This window comes from Phacochoerus africanus, chromosome 4 (assembly GCF_016906955.1).
Source record: "Phacochoerus africanus isolate WHEZ1 chromosome 4, ROS_Pafr_v1, whole genome shotgun sequence".
Taxonomy (NCBI): Eukaryota; Metazoa; Chordata; class Mammalia; order Artiodactyla; family Suidae; genus Phacochoerus; species Phacochoerus africanus.
The window spans coordinates 104,711,824-104,727,824 of NC_062547.1; the positions used below are offsets into that span (position 1 = coordinate 104,711,824).

A 16,001-nucleotide genomic window follows, 5' to 3' on the forward strand; every position below is an offset into this window, starting at 1 on the left:
GTATGGAGCTGAAAAAGGTGTTTATAAATTTTGGAGATTAATCCCTTGTCAGTTGATTCCTTTGCAAAGATTTTTCTCCCATTCTGTGGGTTGTCTTTTCATTTTGTTTAGGGTTTCCTTTGCTGTGCAGAAACTTTCGAGTTTAATTAAGTCCCATTTGTTTATTTTTATTTTTATTGTCATTACTCTAAGAGGTGGATCTGAGAAGATGTTGCTGTCATTTATGTCAGAGAGTGTTTGGCCTATGTTTTCCTCTAGGAGTCTTATAGTATCTGGTCTTATATCTAGGTCTTTAATCCATTTGGAGTTTATTTTTGTGTGTGGTGTTAGGGAGTGTTCTGATTTCATTCTTGTACATGTGGCTGTCCAGTTTTCTCAGCACCACTTATTGAACAAGCTGTCTTTTCTCCATTGTATATTCTTGCTTCCTTTGTCATAGATAAGTTGGCTGTAGGTGCGTGGGTTTACTTCTGGGCTTTCTATCCTGTTCCACTGATGTATATTTTTGTCTTTGTGCCAGTACCGTATGGTTTTGATGATTGATACTTTGTAGTGTAGTCTGAAGTCCGGGAGCCTGATTCCTCCAGCTCCATTTTTCTTTTTCAGGATGTCTTTGGCTATTCTGGGACTTTTGTGCTTGCAAACAAACTTTGAAATATTTTGTTCGAGTTCTGTGAAAAATGTCCTTAGTAATTTGACAGGTATTGCATTGAATCTGTAGATTGCCTTGGGTAGTATAGTCATTTTGATAATATTAACTCTTCCAATCCAAGAGCATGGTATGTCTTTCTATCTCTTTGTGTCATCTTTTATTTATTTCATCAGTGTCTTATAGTTTTCAGAGTACAGGTCTCTTGTCTCTTTGGGTAGGTTTATTCCTAGGTATTTTATTCTTTTGGATGCGATGGTAAATGGGATTGCTTCCCTAATTTCTCTTTCTTATTTTTCATTGTTAGTATATAGAAAAGCCGTCGATTTCTGTGTATTAATTTTGTATCCTGTGATGTTGCCAAATTCATGGATGAGCTCTAACAGTTTTCTGGTAGAGTCTTTAGGATTCTCTAGGTATAGTATCATGTCATCTGCAAATAGTGATAGTTTTACTTCTTCCTCTCCAATTTGGATTCCTTTTATTTCTTTTACTTCTCTGATTGCTGTGGCTAGGACTTCCAAACCTATTTTGAAGAGTAGTGGCAAGACCAGACATCTTTGTCTTGTTCCTGAAAGTGGGAATTCTTTCAGCTTTTCACCATTTTGAATGATGTTTGCTGTGGGTTTGTCATATATGGTCCTTATTACATTGTGGTAGGTTCCCTCTATGCACACTTTCTGAAGGGTTTTTATCAGAAATGGGTGATGGATTTTATCAAAGGTTTTTTCTGTGTCTATTGAGAGGATCATATGGTTTTTATTCTTCAGTTTGTTAATGTGGTGTATCACACTGATTGATTTTTGGATATTGAAGAATCCTTGCATCCCTGGGATAAATCCCACTTGATCATGATGTACAGTCCTTTTAATGTATTGTTGGATGCGGTTTGCTAGTATTTTGTTGAGGATTTTTGCATCGATGTTCATCAGTGAAATTGGCCTGTAGTTTTCTTTTCTTTCTTTTTTTTTTTGTGGAGTTTTTGTCTGGTTTTGGTACCAGGGTGATGGTAGCCTCATAAAATGAGTTTGGGAGTATCCCTTTCTCTGCAATTTTTTAAAATAATTTCAGAAGGAGAGGTGTTAGCTCTTCTCTAAATGTTTGATAGAATTCGCCTGTGAAACCATCTGGTGCTGGACTTTTGTTTGTTGGAAATTTTTTAATCACAGTTTCAATTTCAGTTCTTGTGATTGGTCTGTTCATCCTTTCTATTTTATCTTGGTTTAGTCTTGGAAGATTGTACTTTTCTAGGAATTTCTCCATGTCTTCTAGGTTTTCCGTTTTATTGGTGGATAGTTGCTTAGTAGTCTCATATCCTTTGTATTTCTGTGATGTCTGTTGTTACTTCTCCTTTTTCATTTCTAATTTTATTGATTTGAGTCCTCTCTCTTTTTTGCTTGATAAGTCTGGCTAGGGGTTTATCCATTTTGTTGATCTTTTCAAAGAACCAGCTTTTCATTTCATTGATATTTTCTATGGTTTTCTTCATTTCTATTTCACTGATTTCTGCTCTGGATCTTTATGATTTCTTTCCTTCTACTAACTTTAGGTCTTGTCTGTTCTTCTCTCTCGAGCTGCCTTAAATGTAAAGTTAGCTTGTTTATTTGAGCTTTTTCTTGTCTCCTGAGGTGGGCTTGTATTGCTATAAGCTTTCCTCTTAGAATGGCTTTTGCTGCATCCCATAGGTTTTGGAGTGTTGTTATCTTTGTTGTCATTTGCTTCTAGGTATTTTTTAATTTCCTCTTTGATTTTGTCAGTGATCCGTTGGTTGTTTAGTAGCATGTTGTTTAGTCCCCACGTGTTTGTATTTTTGCAGTTTTTTTCTTGTCGTTGATGTCCAGTTGTATAGCCTTCTGTTTGGAAAAGATGCTTGATATGATTTCAATTTTCTTAAAGTTACTGAGGTTGGATTTGTAGCCCAGGATGTGATCAATCCTAGATAAAGTTCTGTGTGCACTTGAGAAGACTGTGTATTCTGTTGCTTTTGGATGGAATGTCCTATAAATAGCTATTATGTCTATTCTTCATCCACGGCCTGTGTTTCGTTATTGATTTTCTGTCTGGATGATCTGTCCATTGCTGTAAGTGGGGTGTTAAAGTCTCCCCACTATTATTGTGTTATTGTCTATTTGTCCTTTTAAGCTTGTTAGCAGTTGCCTTATATATTGCGGTAAAACTATGTTGGGTGCATAGATATTTAAAATTGTTATATCTTCTTCTTGGATTGATGTTTTGATCATTAGGTAGTGACCTTCCTTGTCCCTTAAAATATTCTTCATTTTAAGGTCTATTTTGTCCGATACAAGTATTGCTGCTCCAGCTTTCTTTTGATTTCCCATTCGCATGGAGTATTTTCTTCCATCCTCTCGCTTTCAATTTGTTTGTGTCCTTAGAAGTGAAGTGGGTCTCTTGAAGACAGCATATATATGGGTCTTGTTTTTGTATTCATTCAGCCAGTCTATGTCTTTTGGTTGGGGCGTTTAGTCCATTAACATTTAAGGTAATTATTGATATGTATGTTCTTATTGCCATCTTATTAATTGCTTTGGATTTGTTTTTGTTGCTCTTTTTTCTTCCTTTCTTCTCTTGTTCTCTCCTCTTGCTGTTTGATGACTATCTTTTGTGTTGTATTTGAGTTGATTTTTCTTATTTGTGTATCAATTGTAGATTTTTGGTTTGTGGTTATTCTGAAAGTTTCTCAAATATATATGTATGAGATTGTTTTAAGTTGGCCTCTTAATTGCAAGTGCATCCTCAGTGTCCTACATTTGTACCCACCTCTTCTTATGATTTCCAATTTTGGTGGCATAATCGTGAGTGGATGATTTCATATCTTTACTGTATATATACCTTTACTGGTGAGCCTTGTCATTTGCGGTATTTTTGTTTCCTGTTGCTGTGTTTTCTGCCTAGAGAAATTCCTTTAGTATTTGTTGTAAAGCTGGTTTAGTGTTGCTGAATTCTCTCAACTTTTGCTTATCTGTGAAGGTTTTGATTTCTCCTTCAAATCTGAATGAGATCCTTGCTGGGTAGATTAATCTTGGTTGGAGGTTTTTTCCTTTCATCACGTTGAGTATATCATGCCACTCCCTTCTGGACTGCAGAGTTTCTGCTGAAAAATCTACTGATAACCTTATTGGAGTTCCCTTGTATGTTACTTGTTTCTTTTCCCTAGCTGCTTTCAAGATTTTCTCTTTGTCTTTAATTTTGGTCAGTTTGATTAATATGTGTCTCGGGGAGTTCCTCCTTGGGTTTATTTTATACGGTACTTGTTGTGCTTCCTGGATTTGAGTGTGTGGTTCCCTTCCCATGTTAGGGAAGTTTTTGGCTATTAGCTCTTGGAATATTTTTTTCTGTCTCCTCTCTCTCTTCTCCTTCTGGCACCCCTATAATATAGATGTTGGGACATTTAACATTGTCCCAAAGTTCTCTGAGACTCTCTTCATTTGTTTTCAATCTTTTTTCTCTTTTCTGTTCTGCATCCATAATTTCCATTAATCTGTCCTCCACCTCATTTGTTCTTCTGCCTCCTGTATTCTACAATTAGCTGCATCTAATGAATTTTTTATTTCAGTTATTGTATTTTGCATCTCTTCTTGGTTAAGTTTTATATCTTGTATCTCTTTGGTCAGTGTTTCCTATAAGTTATCCATCTTTGCCTCCAGTTTATTTCCAATGTCTTGCATCATCTTCAGCAGTCTAAAGTCTAAAGTCTTTTTCCTGGAGTCTGAGTCTAAAGTCTTTTTCCTGGAGGCTGAGAATCTCCTCATCGCTTAGCTATTTTTCTGGGGTTTTTCCTTTCTCCCTCATCTGAGTTATAGTTCTCTGTCTTTTCATTTTTATAGGTTTTTGGTGTGGTGACCTTTTTACAGATAATAGAGTTGTAGTCTGTCTTACTTCTCGTGTCTGCCCCTCTTGTAGCTGAAGTCAGTATGGGGGCTTGCTGATGGGAGGGGCTGATGCCTGCCCACTGGTAGGTGGAGCTGATTCTAATCCCTCTGGTGGGTGGGTCTTAGTCTCTGGATGGGATTACAGGTGGCTGTGTGCCTGGGGGGGCTTTAGGTAGCCTGTTTACTGATGGGTGGGGCTGTGATCCCACCTGGATTGTTGTTTGCCCTGGGGCTTCTCAGCACTGACTGATGGATGGGGCTAGATTTTCCCAAAATGGCCACCTCCAGAGAAGGGCAGCTGCTGAATACTCCCGAGAGCTTTGCTTCCAATGTCCTTCTCCCAAAACAAGCCACATTCACCCCCGTTTTCCCATGATGTCCTCCAAGAACTGCAGTCAGGTTTGACCCAGATTCCTATGGAAACTTTGCTTTGCCCTGGGGCCCAGTGCACATGAACGTCTGTGTGTGCCTTTTAAGAATGGAATCTCTGTTTGCCCCAGTCCCGTGGAGCTCCTGCACACAAGCCCCACAGGCCTTCAGTGCCAGATGCTTCAGGGACTTTTTCTCCCAGTGCCAGATCCCCACACGTGGGGGTTTGATGTGGAGCTCAGAACTCTCACTCCTGTAGGTGAGTCTCTGTGATACAGTTACTTTCCAGTCTATGGGGCTTCCCACCTGGGAGGTATGGGGTTGCTTATATCATGTAATTGCCCCTCCTTACCTCTCACTGTGGCCTCCTCTTTGTCTTCTGGAGTAGGATATCTTTTTGAAGGTTTCCAGTCCATTTGATTAAAGATTGCTCAACATTTAGTTGTGAATTTTGTTGTTTTTAGGAGAGAAGTTGAGCTCCAGTCCTTCTCAACAAATACAGACATTTTAAATTACCTGTTCCAAATAGAATAGCCTAACAACAAGAGTCAGAAGGTTTTACTCAATTCAGACTTTTTTAATTTGGCATTGCTAATTTCAGACATGGAACTGTCTTAACAGAAGCTGGGGAATTCTTTATCTATCCACATAGCTATCTCACTATGTCTATTTCTGTCATCACCTATATATCTTTATAGCTATTTAAGGCAAATATACATATAATAAACAAAAGTGGCATGCTGTAGGATTTGAGTATTAAGTTTGAGAGATTTGGGGTTTTGTTATTTCCACCAAAACTGGTGAGTGTGCCCCTCAGCTGTCACTATGAATGCGTGATCTTCCTCTGGCCCAGGTTCCTCTTCCTCCTGGGCTGCTGAGTTCTGGTGAGATACTTTGCATCTTGCCACCTAGAGCACAGAATGGTCTGGTGTGGACTGTTTCTTCTTTATATTGAGGAACTTACAACTTTTTGTGAGAAATCCTTGGCCTCTTCATTTGTGACTCATTCTCTCTAGAGATAAGCAATCTTTCTGAGGTGATTCACTGTATGCGCTCACCACAAAGCCCTTTTCCCTACCTGATACTAGTTTTCTTTTCTCTGTGTGCTCCTGTGAGAAAAAGATTCTCTCTTTCATTCTGCTTTCAGCATTCCATTTTGTGCTGTCCATTTGCCTGTCCCATGGCAATGTGAGGGGCATCATGTATTATCGCTTATGGTCAGGGAGAGGGAGTTCCTGGTTGATGACAGACAGAGGTGGTAGCACCAATATCTGCCCTTCCCTACTGTGGCAGCGTAGGGAATGAGTTCCCATTAGGAAACTGATGCCATACAGACTGGAATAATTTGTAGTGATTCTGATAAAGGAAATATTTGCAAAGTTATGGCCAAAGAATAAGAAAATCTCAAAGAAGTGTTCAGTACCAAAGCACCCATTGCATGGACTAGGTAGGCTGGCAGGAGCAGGAGGAGAGAGCAGTTACATAATTTAGAGAAGGAAGACTGACAGGCTGTAGCCTTCAGTCACTCAGCCAGCCTGCAGTAATGACCTTCAGGGAGGAAGCAGTGAATCTCATTCTTCAGAAGGTGAGATTCCTCCTGTCTTCACTCCCAAACCAGAGGAGCCTAAACCTATTGACACCATCCACAGAGGCAACAGAGAAGGATGGAGGATGAGCAGCAAATTGAAGACATTTAGGACATATTGTCACAGAAATGTCACCTCAAATTATCCATTGGTCAATATTCACATCTCACAGATGGATTCTCCCAATTTAAAATACTCACAAAATAGTGATATTATGAACTGTTCAAACAAACTAGGATCTTAATAATCAATCATTTAGTCAGAAGAATCCCTAAGCATGTCAAAGAATTGAATGCTATCCTTCATACAGTGCCAGATCTGAGATAAGAAAACAGACTTAACCTACAATACAGTGTGAAATATTCTCATTTTAGAGGAAAACAGAAATCCAAAATGCCAAATGCAATTTAGGCCTTCTTACAATATGTAATGTTTCTTGATAGTTGAAGAGATGATAGATAGAGATAAAAATAGATGTAGATAAAGATATTTATCAAAGCTAGAGTGGTCAGAAAGCATAGATGACATGTCGGAAGGTGCCACTGAAAAATAGGTGGAATTTTAAAACTTTAGTCCAATTCCATTTAATTCACCACGGGCATTGGGCTTAATAATATATCATAACTCTAGGAATTACAGATGTTTTCCTTTGTTCATTTGAATATCTTTGTATTTAAAATTCTATACATGCTTCTAATAATTTTATCTTTTTTATAACATTTAAAACAGTATTATTACAACATCCTTATTTCTATCTCACCAAAACAAATTTGATTTAAATATAATTGCATAGTCTTTAGAAGTCTGAATTGTCTGCACAACTGCAATCATATCTTATTTATTTGCTAATAGTGGAGAATAACTGTTATGATGTAAATACACTTTTCAATAAGTTAAAAATTGCCATATTAAGCAACATGATTTTATAAGTTAAAGTACATGGAGTGGAAACATTTGTGAACAGTGTTAAAACTTATATTGTCTACTTAAAAATACTTTATATTATCTTTACTTTGTAACAGATGTTAATATAAATATGTTACTAAACTAAATTGTAATCAGATTCCCCTTGAAGTAGAAGGGAAAAGTCTATTTGTTTTTACATGAAATAATTCCGAGGCATTGTGATTTTGTTCTTATATCTACTTTCAGTAGATTTTTGACCTTTGTAAGCACTTCCAGGCCGTAAGTTATCAAGTCTTCTTGTCAACCTACCTGATTCTTGTGGCAGTCACCTTCTTCACAGATTAATTTTACCCAGTCTAATCATGCATTCATTCATTTACCAATAATTACTGAGTATCTTCTAGTGCCCTGATGGCCTAGTGGTTAAGGTTCTGGTGTTGTCACTGCTGTGGATCAGGTTTGAAGCCTGGCCCAGGAATTTCTGTATGCCATGGTTGCAGCCAAAAAAATAAATAAATAAATTATTGAATATCTTCTAAGGAAACTTCAAGGAGACAAATTCAATCAGTATAAGTGAGATTTTTAACAAAATTGTCCAAAGATAAAATAAACTGCCTCAAAATATAGTAAAATTCCCATTGTTGGATGTGTGGATATGCTGGATGACCATCAGAAGCAATTTCGCAGAAGAGATTTTAGTATCACAAAACCATGTTATCAAAAAGGCAAATTTGTGATATTTTACAAACATGAGATGCTGTAATTCTAACTATAATTGTCAAAAAAATCTCCCTAACTGCCATAGGCTTAACCCATTTTACCATCTTTTACACCGGAATTAGTGATGCCTATAATACAACTATGAAATTGCTTATTTCTTGGTTTTTCAGGGAGGAATGGTTCACAAGTTAACACCATGTTCAGAAGTAAAAATATAATGTATGCTATTTCTTCAAGAACTGTTTCATATTTGTCTTACTCTGTAAATAAATCCAAATTAGTTTGCTCAATATTCCATACCATAAAAGTAGAATCAAGAGCAATAATGATTTTGTTTTATTCAAATCTAAGTTAAACTCTCCAAGAATCCCCCAGTTAGTTTAATCACAGCTCGGCACATCCACAAATCTTTGGTTGACTGTTTAGAAGGTCATAAACTTCCATTTTCTCTGCGTATTGAAAGATGCAGCTTCTTCTCCCACAAAGTTTTCTTATTCATTAGCTTGTCAAAGTTAATGGATGCATGACTAGCCCTAAGAGTGAAAACAATATAGTGAGTAAAACTGGTCCTTTACTTGTTGTGAGCAGCTAGGAAACCATTGGTTGGAATCAATATAGGATCATTCATTCTACAAATATTTGCAGAGCATGTGTTATGCTCCAGGCACTCTTCTATCATAGGCAATGCATCTGTGAACAAAACAGGCCAAAATTTCTGCCTTGAAGAGTCTGGATTCTATGGGAGGAAAGGAGGCAGAAAAGAAATAAGAAAATTTGTTTAATTTAATATATGCTAAATAATAATAAGAGCTAGAGAGAAAAACATAAAGCAGAAAAAGAGAATACATGCATGTGTCTATGTGTATATATTTGGGAGAAATCAAAATTTTAGTTAGGCTGGCCAGGGTAGATCTCACCATATTTGAGGAAGAGCAAGGAAGCCAGAGTGACTAGAACACAGGAAGTAAGGACACATTGTTAGATCAGGTAAGATTTCAGAGGTCGGAGAAAAAAATGTGTGTTTTTATAAAAAATGAGATAAACCACTGGAGATTTCTGAATGGAGGAAAGTTGTGATCTGGCTCATGTCTTCACAGGTTCACTTTTGCTGCTCAGTTGAGAACAGATTAAAGAGGCAAGAGATGGAAGCAGGAATATGGGTTAGTAGATAGAGTAATGACTCATGAGCAGGTAATGGTACTGGGATGGAGGTCGTGAGAAGTGGTTGAATTGTCCCAGATAAATTTTGAAGGCACTGCTGACAGATCCAATGTGAAGGATGATTGTAAGAGAGCGAAGATGGCACCAAGGTTTTTGGCCTGAACAAGTGTAAGGATAGAGTTGCCATTGATAATACACAGGGACCTACAGCTTAATTTGATTGACATTGAGTTTTTAATGTCCAAGCTCCAAGATCCCACCAAAATGAAAGTAATCCAAAATGCATTTCAGCATAGTGTATGTTGTAATTTATTAAAAAGTTGCAAATGAGGCTCATGTAATATAATGGGTAGTATATACTCAGCAGGGAGAAATAGATAATGGCTATGTGAAATTTTTATAATGAGGCAATATGACTAGTGATCTTTACCTTGAAATGGAATTCAGAGCATTGCCACTAAATTGAAATGGAATTCTGAACATTGCAGACTAAAACAATTAGTTAAAATTAGCTGTTTTAAATTCCAAATTATTTACCCACATATTTGACTGTTTCTACTGTCTAATTCCCAGCATTCCATAACTATGCCTAGCAACTGTTAACAAAATATATGCATCACTGAATCTTTGCATGAACTCTAGACCATATATACCAAAAAAAATCCCACTATGCCATTCTTGGCTTAAATTAAGGACTAACTCTGAGGAGATCTCATAACTACAATAGTCACTTTTCTGATTGCATGACATGCCAAGCTACTTAAATGGCATGTGTAAGGTAAAATAAAATCAATTGCAAAGAGGTTTTGATTATAATTTGTTAGCTGCAAAGCATACAGAAGATTTGGTTGAAAAGTATCTCAGGAGGGGAGTTCTTCAACCATATATTGTAATGGCATTGTATTTCTTATCTCTTGTGAAAATTTATCAAAATAAATCTGGCAGTCAGGATCATGGTGATCCCTCTTCCTTTGGAGGAGACATGCGATCTTCTTTTCACTGCTTTGGGCTGCTTACATGATGCTAGTTATTAATGACACACTCAGGATTATGGTGACCACTCTCCACCTCCTCCAGCAGATGTAGCCAGACTATGGCAAAACAAAACAACAAATACAAGGGTATAATTCTATTTTGCAAACAAAACAGTAGGGTATTAACTGCTTCAAAAGATTCCGTAGCCTGAAACTTCTCTCTAAAATAAATGCCTACAAATGTTATGATTGGTTAAGTGATAATGTTGCTTTAAATGAGATTACTTTCTAGTGGTGTCCTTCATGCATAAATTCCTCCACTGGCTACCTGGGCCTGAAGATTTCTGGGGTTTTAAAATTATTATTATCTCTCCATTTATTTCGTTTTTTGTATTTCACTTCTAAAGAAAAATTACCTTTGTATCTTTTGGGGTTAAAATTGATTCACTTTTTCTACCTTCCTAAGCATGTTTCATTGAAATACAATATTGACATATCTCCATGAGGGAGTTTAATCTGCCCTCTCCAAATTAAAGCGAAAATAGGAGATGACGCTGGGTCTTTATAATGTCCCTTCTGACTCACTTTTCCTCGCAACCATGAATAAAAAATTTTTCTGAAAAAGCAGTTCCTATATATATCCCTGCATGTGTAGACCCCAAGCGGAATATTCAATAAATATGCACTGGGCTCCCACTTGATGTGAGGTGTTATGTTAGATGTTAAGGTGAATACTGCAAAGTATTGAAATGCCTCCTGTCCTGAGAGAGCTCCAATCTGCTGGGAATTCTGAGAAAGATAAGTCAATTATGACATTACAAGGGCAGTCTGGGCACAGGTAAAGTGAGATTAAATCCAAAGAGATCACAGTTTATTTAGAAAGCATTATAATATTTTATACACTTTCATGTTTTGTCTGCGCAATAGCTCTTTGCTCTAATTAGAGCATAAATTACTACCCCTATTTGACAAATGAAGAAACTAAATCACAGCAAGTAACTACAGAGTACTGGCAGAGTAACTACAAGTAGAAACTCAGTTCGTGAATCTTAATCTGTCTATGTTTTTTAAGATAGGTGTACAGAAAATTCCCCCAGGACTCAAACAGCGGCCCTTTTACCTTCACTTTATAAGTTTTTAGTTATTATTAGAATCTGAAGCAATGCTAAATTGTATCTTAGTTTCAGTTCCGGGGGAAACATATCCTGAGGCAGAAACACATATGCAAAAGTTTGATGGGACGTGCCCTTGGAAACATCTATAAAGGAGTGAGTGAGAGAAACAAGAGGCAGAGGCTGAATTTAAATGCAGTGGCTATAGGGAATTCTGATGCTCCATCTTCAAAGCTGCCCCCACCCCCATTGAGGTGACAGGGTTTGGTCTTTATACTGCCTTATTTACCAGTCATTGAATATAAGGTGCTCTGGAGAGAAAATGAGACTTGGGACAGGAAACTACCTGCTCCCAGAGAGGTATTCAGCCAGTAACCAGTTACATAAGAAGTGAGTAAACTTTCCAGAAGTGGGGGTCTAGGCAGTGCATCATGCCTCCACCCCAACTAGTCAGGAGAGGCTAAATGATGCTATACAGACAAATTAAGCTCAAAATGCCAGTGGCTTAAATGACAAAATGTATCCCATGCTCACAGAATATACCCAGCGAATGTCAGGTCAATGACCTAGTGATCTGTGCTGCTCCTTCTTGTGTCTTCATTTCCAGCATGGTCTCCTCAGTTATGCAGGGGCTTTCACTGCAGCAATCTGAGACTGACAGGTCACTTCTACTCACAGCTTAGAAGCCAGAATTAATCACAGGCTCTTTAAGAGGACTGGGCAGTGTGTGCTTCCTTGTACCTGGGAAGGAGAGAAACAGAGAAATAGCAATATGAGAAGTATCCCATCTACTCTTTTTGGTACCAGGTTAAATCACACTAGAACAGTAAAACATCAACCTATCAGTCAATAAATATGTACAGATTACATTTTATGTAACAGTGCTACATTAGCAGTTTTAACAAATAGTAATAGCAGAACAACAAAGCATGAAATATCTGGATGGGGAAAAGATAATCACATTGGAAAAGTAAAGAAAGTTATTCAAGGCAGTACATGATTGAGACCTAAATTGTGACTGTTGACGTTAAATGCTATAAGAATGTAGGCAAGAGATATCAAAGAGAGGAGAAGTCAGAAAAGATTTCATAAAAAATGCAAAAATTGAATTGGGCCCTGAAAATTGAAAACACTATGGAAAAAAACAGCAATTTTCCTCCATCATTAGAATAAGGTCTACATCATAACCAATCTAAGAACTTTTTCAATGGTCCTTTCTGAAAATCTCACATTCTCAAGGATATGCTACCATAATTCATGCAAAATATTCCCTAACATGAGGGAGGGTTGATAAATGGTGAAACAGCCTCTCACAAACCAAGAAACAATTTGTTGAATAGCAAAAGTCAGTGAGGTGCAAATGTGACATAGCAAAAACACCGTGTTAAAACTGCTTGCTGGAGTTCCTGTTGTGGCTCAGTGGTTAATGAATCCGACTAGAAACCATGAGGTTGCAGGTTCAATCCCTGGCCTTGCTCAGTGGGTTAAGGATCCGGCATTGCCATGAGCTGTAGTGTAGCTCGCAGACGCAGCTCGGATCTGGCGTTGCTGTGGCTGTGGCATAGGCTGGTGGCTACAGCTCCAATTCAACCCCTAGCCTGGGAACCTCCATATGCCGCGGGCGTGCCCAAGAAATGGCAAAAAAAGACAAAAACAAAAAAAAAAACCCTGCTTGCTAAACTGCATTCCACTACATTTCAAGACCTAAACTAAATTAACTTCAGCAGGGCTCGTACCCAACACTACCTGATATCACCATTGGAGTAATTCCTAACATTGCTGTAATTCCTTCTTTCCCTAAAGGCTCTCCCAAATAATGAAGCAATTTGATCTTTTCAGAGTTTTTTTTTTTTTTTAATGAACTCAGAATATATAATAAAATTTCATCCACTTATTTTTCTTCACTAACTTAATCCTCACATTCCTTGAGGGTGAACAATTTTATCCCAATTTTTTTATATGATGGTGTTGAGGTTATTGAGCTTAAATCACTTTCCCCAAGGTTAGAGTTGGTTAAATTGCTTACCCAAAGTGTAATTCAAACTTGTATCTGACTGAGTCTAATATCCATCCTCTTTTGACCATAAAATCTCAAGCAAAGACAGTAATTCTATCAAAGTCACCCTGAACAAATCCCAGTTTATTCTAAATTTTTTAAAGGGTAAAGCCCATTTTGAATTTTATAGTATTTCAGTTGCTAAAGTTCTTAACCAAGAATTTCTTAATATTTGCACCGTAGAGTGGTCTTAGGCCATGGACTCTCAGGAAACACATTTTGGAAGCTCAAACATAATTCACTCTGTGGTTGTCCACATTTATTCCACTTTGGTAATCTGTAAGAAATTAAGCTAAGACCACCCAGTCTGTGGCACTGATCCTTCAGCTGTTTCTGACCTGAGCCAGACTCATGGCAATGGCCATAAGGTAGACCATGCTGTGCCCCATTTTCACCCTGCTTGACGATGCTGTTCCTTTTGAATACTTTGAAAACCATATGCTTTCAAAGCATCTGCCCATGTTATTACACAACAGCAGTTTTCAATGGACCATGCTTGAGATGAATGGGGCACAGGCTACGTCTGTCACATAGAGCAAGGCACTGAAGATTTGTGAGACCAGATGTTCCCAAGAGTTGTGGGGAAAGAGCAAGGACATGTTGCTCTGCTCTTATTATCATCTTTCCCTACCTCTCATGTCTGCTGGAACAAACCGCATGATTCAACCCAGTACATTAGTAAAGTTATTCCATATAATTCAGAAAGTGTTGCATCTGAGTTGCTAGATAACTGTATAAATAGTCTGGGACCCCAGCAGGAAATTCCAATCATTTGTTTTATCAGTTTATTAGTTAGTCAATTAATAAACAAAAAACATGAACAATCAACAACAAATTAAAAAAAAAAACAGGAAAAATGACCCATGTGACATCAAACATGTAAAATTTAAAAGCTTCATGTTTTGGGGGTGTGAGGCGGCATTAGAAACAAAACTGCACAAAATTGGAATTTTAAGCTCAAGTGGAAAATGATTAATTTAAAGCAATGACTTTGCTTTTTATTGAGCTGCTTTGATAAAGGCCCTATACATGGCTTTGCCCTTGAGAAGACAGTTTATCCTGAAATTCCTAATCATCTCACTCCTGGAGCCCCAATTCCATCCAAAACTAGCAGTGTCCCAAAGGGCTGAGTTAGAAAAGGTATCAGTCCCCTGCGTAGCTCAAAAGCCAAAAGGAAGACTGAGCAGATGAGGAGGAAATACAATCACCCTCTCACCACACTGATCAAAATCCCCTCTAATAATCACAGGGGCAGCTGCTGGGGAAAAGTTCACTTAATCTAAATGTGCTACTGATGGTTCAGGCCTCAGTCCACTAAGGGGAAACAGGTCATCTTCTTACCCAGAAATGAATCAGTGTGTACAGCTGAAATACATCAGCACGCCCTGTTTTCATTTTCCCCACAGATAAATAAGAAGCCTGTAATTTGGACCGAGAATGAACACCCTGAAAACATGATTTATGTCATATATTCAATTGGTTCCAACAGTGTGAAGTGACATCACAAGCAATGTGAACAACCAATCTGCAAAATAAAACATCTTCAGGTCCAGTACTACTCATCAACTGCAAACAGAAAACAGCTCATGCACAAGACAACTAACCACAGGTAAGCAGCTCAAATTATGCATTGTCATGATCATTGCATCAAAATGGAGAAGTAGACCCCTGAAGAGGCTATAGTTTCAGTGTGAAAAAATTTGAGGTATTAATAGATGTTAGAAAGGCAGACTAAATCTGCAATTCAGAAGACAGTTTCTCTGCCCAATTCTACAGCAATGCTAAGAAAGTCATCGACTTTTTCAGAAAACTTATCATTTCTTAACTAAAATATTGCTTTACACTGATACCATGAGACATAAACCACTAAAACATTTTATGTTCTGTCTTCTCTCTTTAATAACTGAGGGGTTTTTTGGAGAAAACCTTCTCCCCTGGTCCTGATGCTTCCTTCCATGGACCTCCATTGTTAGGACAAGCCTGGAGCCACTCCACCCATTTGAGACATGGTGGAGACTGGTTCAGTTGAAAAGAAAGAGCCAAGCCCAGTAGGCTCAGACTCTCCTCTTTCCTAGGACTGAGGAGCTCTCAGAGGACTGATACTTTCTTCTGATGTCCCTGCTCTTAGTCTTACCCGGGCTAGTCCCTCTAGGTACAGAGAACTAACCTGAACCAAAACAAGGTGCTATGGCTGTGAAAACAATTCCTTTCTTCTTCTCTTCTCTTCTCCTCCCCAGCCATTCCCCTCCTCCCCTCCATCCTTCACCTCGCCAACTTTCCCACAGGCGGCAGGAATTCTCTGTAATGCCATCAAGATCGGCACATCAAATATCTTGTCCATCATTTCTGTGACTATCAAAGCTGTCCAGTCCTGGGGCTGGTATTAGGACATTCATTTGCTTTTCACACTAAGCAACATCTTACCACTTACCTTTATCGGTAACATAGGTGATACTTTGATTTCCTAGCTGCCTATTCCTTGTCTTAGTTCTCAATGAGTTACCCAGTTAGACTACTTTTTATTAAAACCCAGAAATCTCAACAGTTACACCTTTGTAAAAACTGAATAAAAATGCTA

General features: G+C 37.9%; 1 long non-coding RNA gene across 1 annotated transcript in view; it reads left to right on the top strand.

The window, feature by feature from the left end:
- The window catches only part of LOC125126196 (uncharacterized), a 411,782-nt gene that overhangs the window by 258,831 nt on the left and 136,950 nt on the right, over positions 1-16,001 (top strand). The window contains exon 2 of the long non-coding RNA XR_007134552.1: positions 14,830-15,032. This is a non-coding gene — a long non-coding RNA (uncharacterized LOC125126196). The remainder of the gene's footprint in view (positions 1-14,829; positions 15,033-16,001) is intronic.